An 11,911-nucleotide genomic window follows, 5' to 3' on the forward strand; every position below is an offset into this window, starting at 1 on the left:
TTTCACAGGCAATTTGGCAATTTAAAGGAATAATTTATTTGAAGCACAACTGCCAGAACACTGCCTGGCATGTAGTTCGGGGGATATGCTACTGATATTATAATTATTGTTATTGTTATCTCATAACTGCTTCCCAAAAGGCTATAGTGATTTGGCCAACATGAAATAGCTCATTAAGGGCATCTCATTAGTGTTTGACCCAGAGTTTTTACTCATTGCTTGTTTACTCATAATACTATCATATTATTCTTCTATCTTCTTATGGGAGTTCCTGGGCGGTGCAAAAGGGTAAACTGAAAGGTTGGAGATTTGGGTCCATTTATTGCCTCTGGAGAAAGCCCTGGCGATCTGCTTCCAAAGAATCAGCCACTGAAAATCTTGTGGCGGGGGTGGGTGGCGGGGAGGGAGAAAAGAAAACCCTATGGAGCACAGTTCTATGCTGACACACATGGGATCACCATGAGTCAGAATGAACTTGATGACAACTGGAAAAATCTTCCTGTGAGATTAGCAGGGTAAGTCCAATATCATCGGTAAAAAAAACTTTGAAGAGTTAAATAACTAGCCAGTTTTACAGCTAGTAAGTGGACAAGCCTGGATCACAACTTTGCATTCGAATGTCTAGCCCAGTAGTCTCACTGTCTTAGTCATGTAGTGCTGCTATAACAGAAATACCACAAGAGGATGGCTTTAACAAAGAGAAATTTATTCTCTCACAGTAAAGTAAGCTAAAAGTCCAAATTCAGGGAGTCAGCTCTAGGGCAAGGCTTTCCCTCTCTGTCAACCTTCTCATCAATGTTTCCCCAGACTGTATGGGGAATCACGGCTCAGCCAAATTGATAAACACATTTTTGGGGGGCATAATTCAATTCATGACACTCACTGTAATAATACCAGAAATAGACATAAAAAGATGAATTTAAGCGTAGGTATAGGACTGAGTTTAAAGTCTCATACGTGCACACTGGTTATATTTATTTATTTTTAACCCACTGCTTAAAATCCAAAGCTCAAAATATAATTCAGTATGATGGGCCATTGTTACCCCTTGACGGTATTGCCCACGTTAGCAGTGCAGGTTCATTTCCCATATTCCCTTCTCTCAGACATGCTGATCAGTGAATCACAGCATCCTGGTTAAGTTCTTTTATACTGATAGAATGCGATGCTACCTACACACAAAGAATGTCAACTCAACGCACAGTAGTAGGTATACATGAAATGATAGTTTCAGTTTCAAGAAAGGAAATAATTTACTTAATTAAAATTCATTAACTTCAAAACTCATCTTCACATAGTGTGAAGTACTTAGGATCTTGGGTTTACTTAGCTTTATTGCATAAGAAGTATAATATCTAAGTGTACAATAGACGATGTATGAGGTGTTAAAATGTTTAATGATGGAAAACTTAAAATAGGGTTTTAGTTCTTATGATTTAAACAGTTATTTTTCACTCTTCTGAGAACTGAAATTCAGGGTTTTTTACGTTCTGGTAAAATTTATTTTCAGGTTTTACATGCCTGCAGAATGTTGTAAAAATTTATTGTGAACTATCAATATGATAAACATCCTGGTTTGTATTATTTGCTACGTCCTTCCTGAAATTCTCACACTGCTCTGTTAAAAATAAAGTCCTATATTTTGGCATTAGGTTAAATTGTCTTAATTCTTTTTCACACTGAGCTGCTTTATCGTTTCAATTCAGTGTTAATCAGTTTTTTAATTTTTTTTTTCTTCAATTTGAAGTGTTGTGTAAGTTTCTCTAAAGATACTAACACAACTGCTTATCTGCATTCTGTGGAAACGCTATTTTTAGTGTTGAAACGCAGCCATGTTTTATTGAGCAGAGGGTTCATGGCGATGTGAGCAACCCAATATGTTTATTGGGCCATTTCTACAGGAAGTGGCAATTTAATCTCTTAAAAAAGTGAAAAAAATCTCTCTTCCTTGATGCCAAGAAACTGGTGAATGTTTTTTTTCCTCTGAGAGCAGATTTCTTTGATTGAATCTGTTAATTTAATAAGCTTATCTAACATCATGTCTTGGATTGAATTGTGTCCCCCCCAAATATCTGTCAACTTGGCCAGGTCATGATTCCCTTGTATGATTGTCTACCATTTTATCTTCTGATGTGGTTTCCCTATATCCTATTACCATGATGTAATAAGATGGATTAGCAGCAATTATACTGATGAGGTCTACAAGATTAGGTAGTGTCTTAAGTCAATCGTTTTTGAGATATAAAAGAAAGACGTGAGCAGACAGACATGGGGACCTCATACCACCAAGAGAGTAGTGCCAGGAGCAGATCACCTCTTTTGGACCCAGACCAAGGGAAGACTGATACATCACAAGGACCTTCCTCCAGAGTCCACAGAGTGAAGAAAGGCTTCCCCTGGAGCTGACACCCTGAATTTGGACTTACAGTCTACTGGACTGTGAGAGAATAAACCTCTGTTTGTTAAAGCCATCCACTTGTGGTATTTCTGTTATAGCAGCACTAAATGACTGACACATCATTTAGACATAAACCTGTGCTTTTTTAAAAAACAGATTGTTGATGCTAAAACATACATCTGGGTTATAGTTTAGCAACCATAATGTCATTTTTTGACAAAACAAAACAAAAAAGCAAAAAACAAAATAATTACATGATATCTGATTTTTCAGTGCTGGTTATTATCTTCCCCAGTACTTTCTTCTAGGAACAATTGTCCAGTGGTACCTATAGAACTGGTTGAGAACCCACGATCCTGTAACTCAGATAAAGTTAACCTGTCTCTACCATGTTCTTCTTCTACTATATTGTCTCCTCACCTTTCCTAGGGCAATTTTAGACCTTCAAAAATGTTTGGCTCTCTTATTTTAGATGTATCACATACATCAAACACATTAAAATGTTTTTCTTTTTCAGATAACATAAAATTGTTATATAACTACTATATATGCATATGATACAATTAACCAGAAGATAAAATGTTACAATTTATAAACTCTTACATATTTTAATATTTTGATTTTTTAGCTTTAATTTTTGGAGCCAATGCATTTTATGTTCAAACCAAATATTTCTGTGGGCACTTGAAAACTTATACGGCCTTTTCTTGGGTCTCTGGTACCAATAATTCTTTTTTTCTTTGCTCTTCTGCTTCCTCTTTGCTTTCTGGATTCATTTTCCTATTACTTCTTATCATGGATTGAATTATGTCCCCCCAAAAATGTGTGTATTAACTTGGTTAGGCCATGATTCCCAGTATTCTGTGGTTTTCTTCCATTTGTGATTGTAATTTTATGTTAAAGAAGATTAGGGCGGGATTGTAACACCACCCTTACCCAGGTCACATCCCTGGTCCAAAGGAAAAGGATTTTCCTTGGGGTGTGGCCTGCACCACCTTTTATCTCTCAAAAGGTAAAAGGAAAGGGAAGCAAGCAGAGAGTTGGGGACCTCATACCACAAAGAAAGATCCACCAGGAACAGAGCGTGTCCTTTAGACGTAGGGTCCCTGTGTAAAGAAGCTCCTCATCTGGGGGAACACTGGTAAGAAGGCCAACAGAGAGAGAAAGCCCTTCCCCTGGAGCCAAGGCCCCGAATTTGGACTTGTAACCTACTGAGAGAAGAACCTATTAGACTGTGAGAAAATAAATTTCTCTTTGTTAAAGCCATCCACTTGCCGTATTTCTGTTATGGCAGCACCAGATGACTAAGACGCTTATAAAGGTTGTTTTTTCTCTCATTGTTGTTTTCAGAATCTCGTCCCTCCCAAAGCTTTTTAAAAAATTGTGGGAAATATGTATATATATCTATATATCTCAAAACGTTTGCCATTTCTACATTTTTTACATGTAGAGTTTAGTGACATTAATTACAGTCGTTATATTGTGCAACCATCACCATTATCCATTTCCAAATGTTTCCATCACCCTTAACAGAAACTCAGTGGCCCCCAAGCAAGGACTCCCTCTCTCCCCATATCTTCTACCTCCGGTAACCACTAAAAAACTTTGGTCTCTATTCATTTGTCTATTCTAGATATTTCATGTAAATGGGATCATACAAGATTTGTCCTTTCAATAATTTTATTTTTTGACCTCTGTTTACCTTCTAATATCTCCACTACTTGTCACTTCTTTTGGGATATACTTTTTTTTCCTCTGTGTCCAGGTGTATCTTCCCTTGTCTTATCAGTATGTAGAAATTGTATACTCTTAGGTACCAGTTTATGTACAGTGGAATGGATAAGGTGTGTTCTTGAAAAAAATCTTTGTCCTGACCATAGGGGTTTCCTTCTAGGCAACTATATCTCCAGTGAATATCTTTTAAATACTTTGTCCTATTCACTTTGTTGTTAATATTTGAACATCATGATAAATGGTGAAGAAATTGAAGTTGTCAAGGATTTCATTCTACTTGGATCAGCAATCAATGTCCATGGAAGCAGCAGTCAAGAAATCAAATGACATATTGCATTGGGAAAATCTACTACAAAAGACCTCTTTAAAGTGTTAAAAGACAAAGATATAACTTCAACAACTACGGTGTGCTTGACCCAAGCCATGGTCTTTTTAATTGCCCCATACACATGTGAAAACTAGAGTATGAATAAGGAAGATCAAAAAAGAATGAACACATTCGAATTTTGGTGTTGGCAAAGAATATTGAATACACTGTGGACTGCCAACTGAATGAACAAATCAGTTTTGGAGGAAGTACAGCCAGAATGTTCCTTAGAAGTGAGGATAGTAAGATTTTCCTTGCTTATTTTGAGGAAAGACTAATTGCTAGAAAAGGACATCATGCTTGATAAAGTAGAGGGTCAACAAAAATGAGGAAAAGCCTCCATGAGTTGGATTGATACAACAGCTGCAACAATGGGACTCAAACATACCAACAATTGTGAGGATGGTGCAGGACCAGGCAATGTTTTCTTCTGTTATCCATAAGGTCACATGCATTGGAGCCAAATCAATGACAACTAAAAACAGTAACAACATTCTGTCTTTGACAATTTCTTCCTTTATCATTCAGTAAGTCAACCAATAGGCTCTCAAGATATTATACTTAACTAAATTCATAATTTCAAATTAGCAATTTTAAAACAGAGGACAATAACATAAAATAAATGTTACAGTGTTCACAACATCCAAAATATCCATGTTGGCTATTTTTACCATGAAGGGATGAGATTATAAGTCTTCTAATGAGCTCAGTTTGGTGAGGGGAGTATGTGGGGCTACCAATTATGTGAGACCAGGTAGTGTTCTTTACCATCATACACTGTATCTTACAAGGACTCTCAGCACAGAGTTAATTTAGATATTTAATTAAGAGAAAATAACATGTAACTAGCATTGAGTTATTAGTTCAGGTTTGCAACATTCTTCCCTGCTCTACCTACTCACATAAGCTTAATTGATCATGGGTAGTCAAAATTTTGAATTGTCATCTGCATTGCTTATAATGTCTTAAGGTGTGAGGCATCTTCATGTTTGTGCCCATCATCATCTATATAGCTGCTCCCAGCCACTCCCATTCTCATTGCTGTGATTCTGAACGACCAAAAACAAATATTGCGCTTTCTTTGGCTGCCCATAGTCAGTTTGGTAGACTCTGTTGTTCCTCACTTCTGTGTTGTTCTCCTTCAATTATCCTGACCTAAGAAGAAAAACATTGATGGTCTAGTGGTTAAGAGCTTTGACTGCTAACCAAAAGGTCAGCAGTTTAAATCACCAGGCACTTCTTGCAAACTCTGTGGAGCAGTTCCACTCTGTCCTAGAGGGTTGCTATGAGTCGGTGTCTTAGTCATCTGGTGCTGCTATAACAGAAATACCACAAGTGGATGGCTTTAACAAAGAAAAATTTATTTTCTCACAGTCAAGTATGCCAGAAGTCCAAATTCAGGGCATCAGGTCCAGGGGAAAGCCCTCTTTCTCTGTTTGCTCTGGAGGAAGGTCCTTGTGATGCATCAGTCTTCCGTTGGTCTGGGAGCATCTCAGCACGGGAAACTCAGGTCCAAAGGACACACTCTGCTCCTGGCACTGCTTTCTTGGTGGTATGAGGTCCCCAACTCTCTGCTTGCTTCCCTTTCCTTTTATCTCTTGAGAGATAGAAGATGGTGCAGGCCAAGCCCCAGGGAATATTCCTTTACATTGGATCAGGAATCTGGCCTGAGCAAGGGTGTTACATCCCATCCTAATCCTTTCAGCATAAAATTACAATCACAAAATGGAGGACAGCTACAAAATACTGGGGATCATGGCCTAACCAAGTTGATACACACGTTTTTGGGGGTACATAATTCAATCCATGCCAGTCAGAATTAATTCAATGGCAACAGGTTTTTTTTTTTTTTTTTTTTAGTTTTAAGAGGTGAAAATGCCTTTCTTTCACTCCTTCATTCAAACATGGCACCAAGCACTGGAACTATAGTAGTGAGCCAAACAGTCAAAGCTCTTCTCCTCGTAGAGATTCATTCTAATGGGGAGAAAGCAAGCAGTAAACAACAACAACAACAACAAAATATAAGAACTACAGGGGTAAGAGAGAAAAGTGGCATTTTAATTAAAATAATAGGTTAAGGACCTCCGTTGATGATTTGACAAATGTTACTAAAGGAATTGTGGGAGCAAGACGTGGAATTCAAAAGAAGAACATTCTAGACACAAAGAATAATAAGTAAAAAAATCTTTAAGAGGGGAGGGTGCTTTGGTTGTTTAAATATGTGATGAACTCTCATTTATTCATTCAATAAATATTTTTAGCACTCTCAGGCAGTTCTCTAGACTCTGATGATTCAAAAATGAACAAAAATAGTCATTCTTTCTCTTAGAGAGGAGAGTCAAGTACAGTTAGTGGACTTTAATCACATAAGTTGTAATTGTGACAAATTCCGTGAAGAGGAGAATAGGAACAGTGAAAATCTCTAATAGTAGAATTTGAACTGTCCAATAAATTCAGGTGAGCTTTGTAATGGATTGAATTGTGTCCCCCAAAAATACGTGTCAGCTTGGTTAGGCCATGTGTGGTTGTCGTCCATTTTGTGAATTTCCTATATGTTATAAAACATAATCTCTGCTTGTGGCTAAAAAGGATTAGGGTGAGATCTAACATTATTGCCCAGGTCACATCCTTGATCCAATGTAAAGGGAGTTTCTCTGGGGTGTGGCCTGCACCACCTTTTATCTTACGAGAGATAAGAGGAAAGGGAAGCAAATAGAGAGTTGGGGAATTCATACTGCCAAGAAAGAAGCACCGGGAGCAGAGCACATCCTTTGGACCTGGGGTTCCTGCACAGAGAAGCTGCTAGTCCAGGGGAAGATTGACAAGAAGGACCGTCCTCCAGAGCTGACAGAGAGAGAAAGCCTTCCCCTGGAGCTGAAGACCTGAATTCAGACTTCAAGCCTCCTGGACTGTGAAAAAATAAATTTCTCTTTGTTAAAGCCATCCTCTTGTGGTATTTCTGTTATAGCAGCACTAGATGGCTAAGACAGGCTTCAGAAGGAAACCAATACATTTCTGTCTGAAGAATGAGTAGGAACTGTCTAGGTGAAGAGGGGGAAAAGCATTGACTGATAATGGAGTGTGATCAGATTTGAGTTGTGAGGAACGTTTTCTGCAGCAAATGAAGAAGTCTCTCCCTGAACATTCTGGAGACTGTTGTCTTTCTGTATCATTCAGCACCGCTCCTTACCCTTCAGGGTAATCTGACTTGAGTTGCCTCATGATGTCAATCATAAATCCTCACTGGAATGTTAAAACACCACTGGGTCTCCTGGAATTATTGTAAGGGTTTTTTAATAAGAGGCCACTATGCAGAGCATGTCCTGAAGGGGACGTGTGTCCTGAGCTGAGCTTAAAGGAAAAAGTAGAAATTTAGTATCAGTGAAAGATGATGACTTCACTCACTGTGGAAACAACCACACACTTAGAGGAGAGAGACTGTTTAACATACTTAGTATGAACCAAAACTACAGGTTAGTCAGCCTCCTCCTCCCCACCCTGCTCCCCTCCCCCCACCCCCGCCACATTCTCTTTTTAAAATTTCTGGTTATTTCTTTGCTTTTCTTGAGCTTCAAATCCTCAAGATCACCCCGCTGTCTGCTTTCATGACTTACATCCACTCCCTGAATCTGCTAAATTTTTGCTGTTTCGCTATCTCTTAGATCACATCTGGCCCTTTTTCCTTCCCTGAGAGGAACCTTCCAATTATAGTCTGGTTATCCTTCACTGTAATTACTGTATTTTTAAACTAGCTTGTTAGCCTCTGCTTTTTCAGTTATATACCCTTTCAAAGTACCACTGCTTACTTGGGCTTTGTCCTGATTGGTTTAATATGACTCCATGTCTAGTTCTCTCTAATTCAACCAAAAAAAAAAAAACACTTTGAGTATACTTTCGTAGGCCCTCATTTTGCAAGCTTTCAGAGAATTCTTTCAACAACAAAAAAGCTTATATTCTTAGAAGCATGATAGTTGACTTTATTTTAATTAGTGTAGATAAACGACTTGACAAGTGAGAAAATTAATAGATTAGATATCTTTCCCTCCCCTTATAGGTTACTTGTTTTGTTTTGTTTTGTTTTTTTAAGATGGAAAAAAAAGTAAACTTTTTGGAGGCAGGGAATTGGCTTATTTGGCTATATTAAAGATCCCAACAAAGGCTTGTCCTAGAATGAAGTTTCAATTATCATAACAGTTTATTTAAGTTCTGTTCAGAATCTTTCTTGATATAAAAATAAATCCTTTGCTGTTGAGTCGATTCCCACTGATAGCGATCCTATAGGACAGAGCAGAACTGCCCCATAGAGTTTCCATGGAGCCCTGGTGGAGCTGAACTGCCGACCTTTTGGTTAGTAGCTATAGCACTTAACCAGTATGCCATTAAGATTTCCTTTCTTGATAATAGTTAATTTAAATCTCCATTTCTTAAACTAGGGTGCATCAGAATCTCCTGGAGGGCTTATTAAGCCTTCGATTGCCGAGCCTTACCCTCAGAATTTCTGATTTGGTAGGTGTAGTAGGGTGGTGCATTTTTAGCAAGTTTCCAAGTGATGCTGGTGCTGCTGCACCACGGCTTTCACTTTGAGAACCATTGCCTTAAAATGGAATGTAACAGATGGCTGACAGGAAAAAAGGACGGAAACTGAAACCTTATTGGTCCTTGGGTAAGAGCATATTTTCCTCTTGAAACTTGACTCTCCGCTCTAGTTGGGCTGCTGAACAATCTCTTCTTGAGGTGATTTACTGATTTCTACACTCATCTTATTCCTGGATGCGATTCAGATTCTAAGAGGAGATTAATATTTGAAGTTTTTTTTTTTTCTTTTGATGGAGAAAATATAAACATAGAAAATGAAAATCTCAGCTTTTACTAGTTCCTACACAGGCGAAATCATTGCTACTCCTGGGTCTTTTAGATTCATGTGAGAGAGGTTGTTTTAGTTAACTTACAGGTTTAATTAAATAAAACATAGTGTATACATAATAATTTCTTGAGGTAGCAAGTCAAATCACTGAGGGCAAGATGACTTATTTAATAAATGTATTGAGAAAATTGGATAATAATTTATTATACTATACCCAAAAAAGCACCGCTGTGGAGTCTATTCCAACTCTTAGTGACACCATAGGACAGAGTAGAACTGCCCCAGAGGGTTTCCAATGCTGTAAATCTTTTCAGAAGCACACTGCCACATCTTTCTTCCAAAGAGTGGCTGTTGGATTTGAACCTCTGACCTTTTGGTTAACAGTAGAGCGCTTTAACCACTGCCCCCTCAGGGCTCCATCTCATATATCAACCTAAATTCTAAATGTAATTGAGAAGCCACTCAAAGAAAATAAAGGTGAATATTTGTATAATATTGGTTGGGAAAGGCTTTTCTATGCATGAAACCTATGAAAGCAACTATGAAGGAAGATTGGCAGGTTTGAGTAAGCAAAAAACAAAAATACACAAAAAGTTTCTCTGTCAAAAAACACTATAAACATACATGCTGGCAGAAAGGAATGTTATTACAAAGCTTCTGAAGGATATTTTGACTATTTATATCATAACATCTTGAAGTTTTATTATTTGACATACTTTTAGTAAATTATTCTAGAGGAGTATTTATGGATGTACACAAGGCACAATTTAAAAATGCTCATCGCAGAACTTTATTAGTAGCAAACTTTTGCTAACAATGATGGGGGTTAGATAAATAAATGAGAGACAATCATAAATATAGCATCAAATAGCAATTAAAATGGTGTTATTGAAAAAAAAAAAACTTATTGCCCTGAAAGATCTGTGCACAGTATAGAGTGTAGTGAAAAAAATCATGTTGCAAAATTATACATAAAAAATGATTCCATTTTTGTTTTAAAATGCATGTTTTCAATACATAACAAATTGAAAAATATATATGTATATTTATATATACACACACCAAAATTTAAACACTGTTCATCTCTCTGCATTGTGATATTGTATGTGACTTCATTTCCTTTCTTCTTTTGGCTTATCTGTATTATCTGGGTATTTTACAAAGAAATATGTATTTTTTTTAAATTAATATATATAATTAATAACTACACATATAAAACTATGTATAATTACGTTTTTAAACCAATAGTTACATGTAACCCTGCTGATCTCTAGCTTTTAATTATTTCATTATGTACAGAGGAAAAAGTCAAGAATTTATCTCTGAGGTCCTTAGGAATTTTCACTATGCAATTCATGACAGGTTTGATTGGGTGTTGTCTTAGTATCTAATGCTGCTGTAACAGGAATACCACAAACATGTGGTTTTAAGAAACAGGAATTTATTTTCCCACAGTTTAAGAGACTAGAATTCTGAATTCACCGTGTTGGCCCTAGGGAAATCTTTCTCTGTCGGCTCTGGAAGAACTGACAGAGAAAGTTCCTTGTCTCTTTGAGCTTTTGTTTCTGAGCGATCTTCATGTGGCGTGGCATGCTTCTTCCCCCATCTCTGCTTCTTTCTTTGTTTGTTTAATCTCTTTTATATCTCAAAAGAGATTGACTAAAGACACACCCTGTACTAATCCTGTCCCATTATCATAACAAAAGCAACTCATTCCCAAATGAGATTATAGCCACAGGCATAGAGGTTAGGATTTACAACACATATTTTTTGTGGACAAAATTCAATCCACAACGGATGTCCAATATAGACTTCACTCCTTCTTTCCTCCCTGTTCGTATGTAAAGACATAAAAATGTGGTTCTCCAGAGTTATTTTACATATCAGCAGAAAGAAATGGTTTCAGTGGAGGAAACTAAACAGTGCTCTTGTATCTGTCTTACTTAATCGCCCGTTTCCTTAATTGAAAAAGGAAAAAAAAAAAAAGAATCATACTGGTTTGGAAAATACTTTTAGAGATCACTGTCTCCAACTGTGCTTGTTCTTGCTGTCTGTTATGGTCCATTAGATAAACATGGTGTTCAACAGTCAGGAGGTTGTTGATATATTTGGCAACACTGATAATGTGATCTATGTTTAGGAGGAAGTGAATGCGTCATTCTGTGGGGGCACAGGTTTTCTGAAAATGTTCTTTTCTCAAGATATAGTTAGGTCATTGAACCTTACTTAAGTTCTCACTGAGAATTTGTACATTTTTAATTTGTCACTGGTACTTTTTTTCTGTCACTTTTATTGGAACTTTAGATTAATCTTTTGGTTTTTGCTTAGAGACAAACAGTCCTAACTGAAAAGAAATGCAAACCCAGTCACTTCTGAAAAATGGAAGGGCTTGTTATCTTAGCATATTTCTTTAATATCCATCCATCACACTTTTTAATGTTTTCATTTGCGACCTGCAAGTTGAAAAACACACAGACCTCAAATCTCACAGTTCTCTCTTTCTCTCTCTCTCTAGTTCCTGCAAAAGAGATTTAAACATATTTTATCA

This window comes from Loxodonta africana, chromosome 1 (genome assembly GCF_030014295.1).
Source record: "Loxodonta africana isolate mLoxAfr1 chromosome 1, mLoxAfr1.hap2, whole genome shotgun sequence".
Classification (NCBI taxonomy): domain Eukaryota; kingdom Metazoa; phylum Chordata; class Mammalia; order Proboscidea; family Elephantidae; genus Loxodonta; species Loxodonta africana.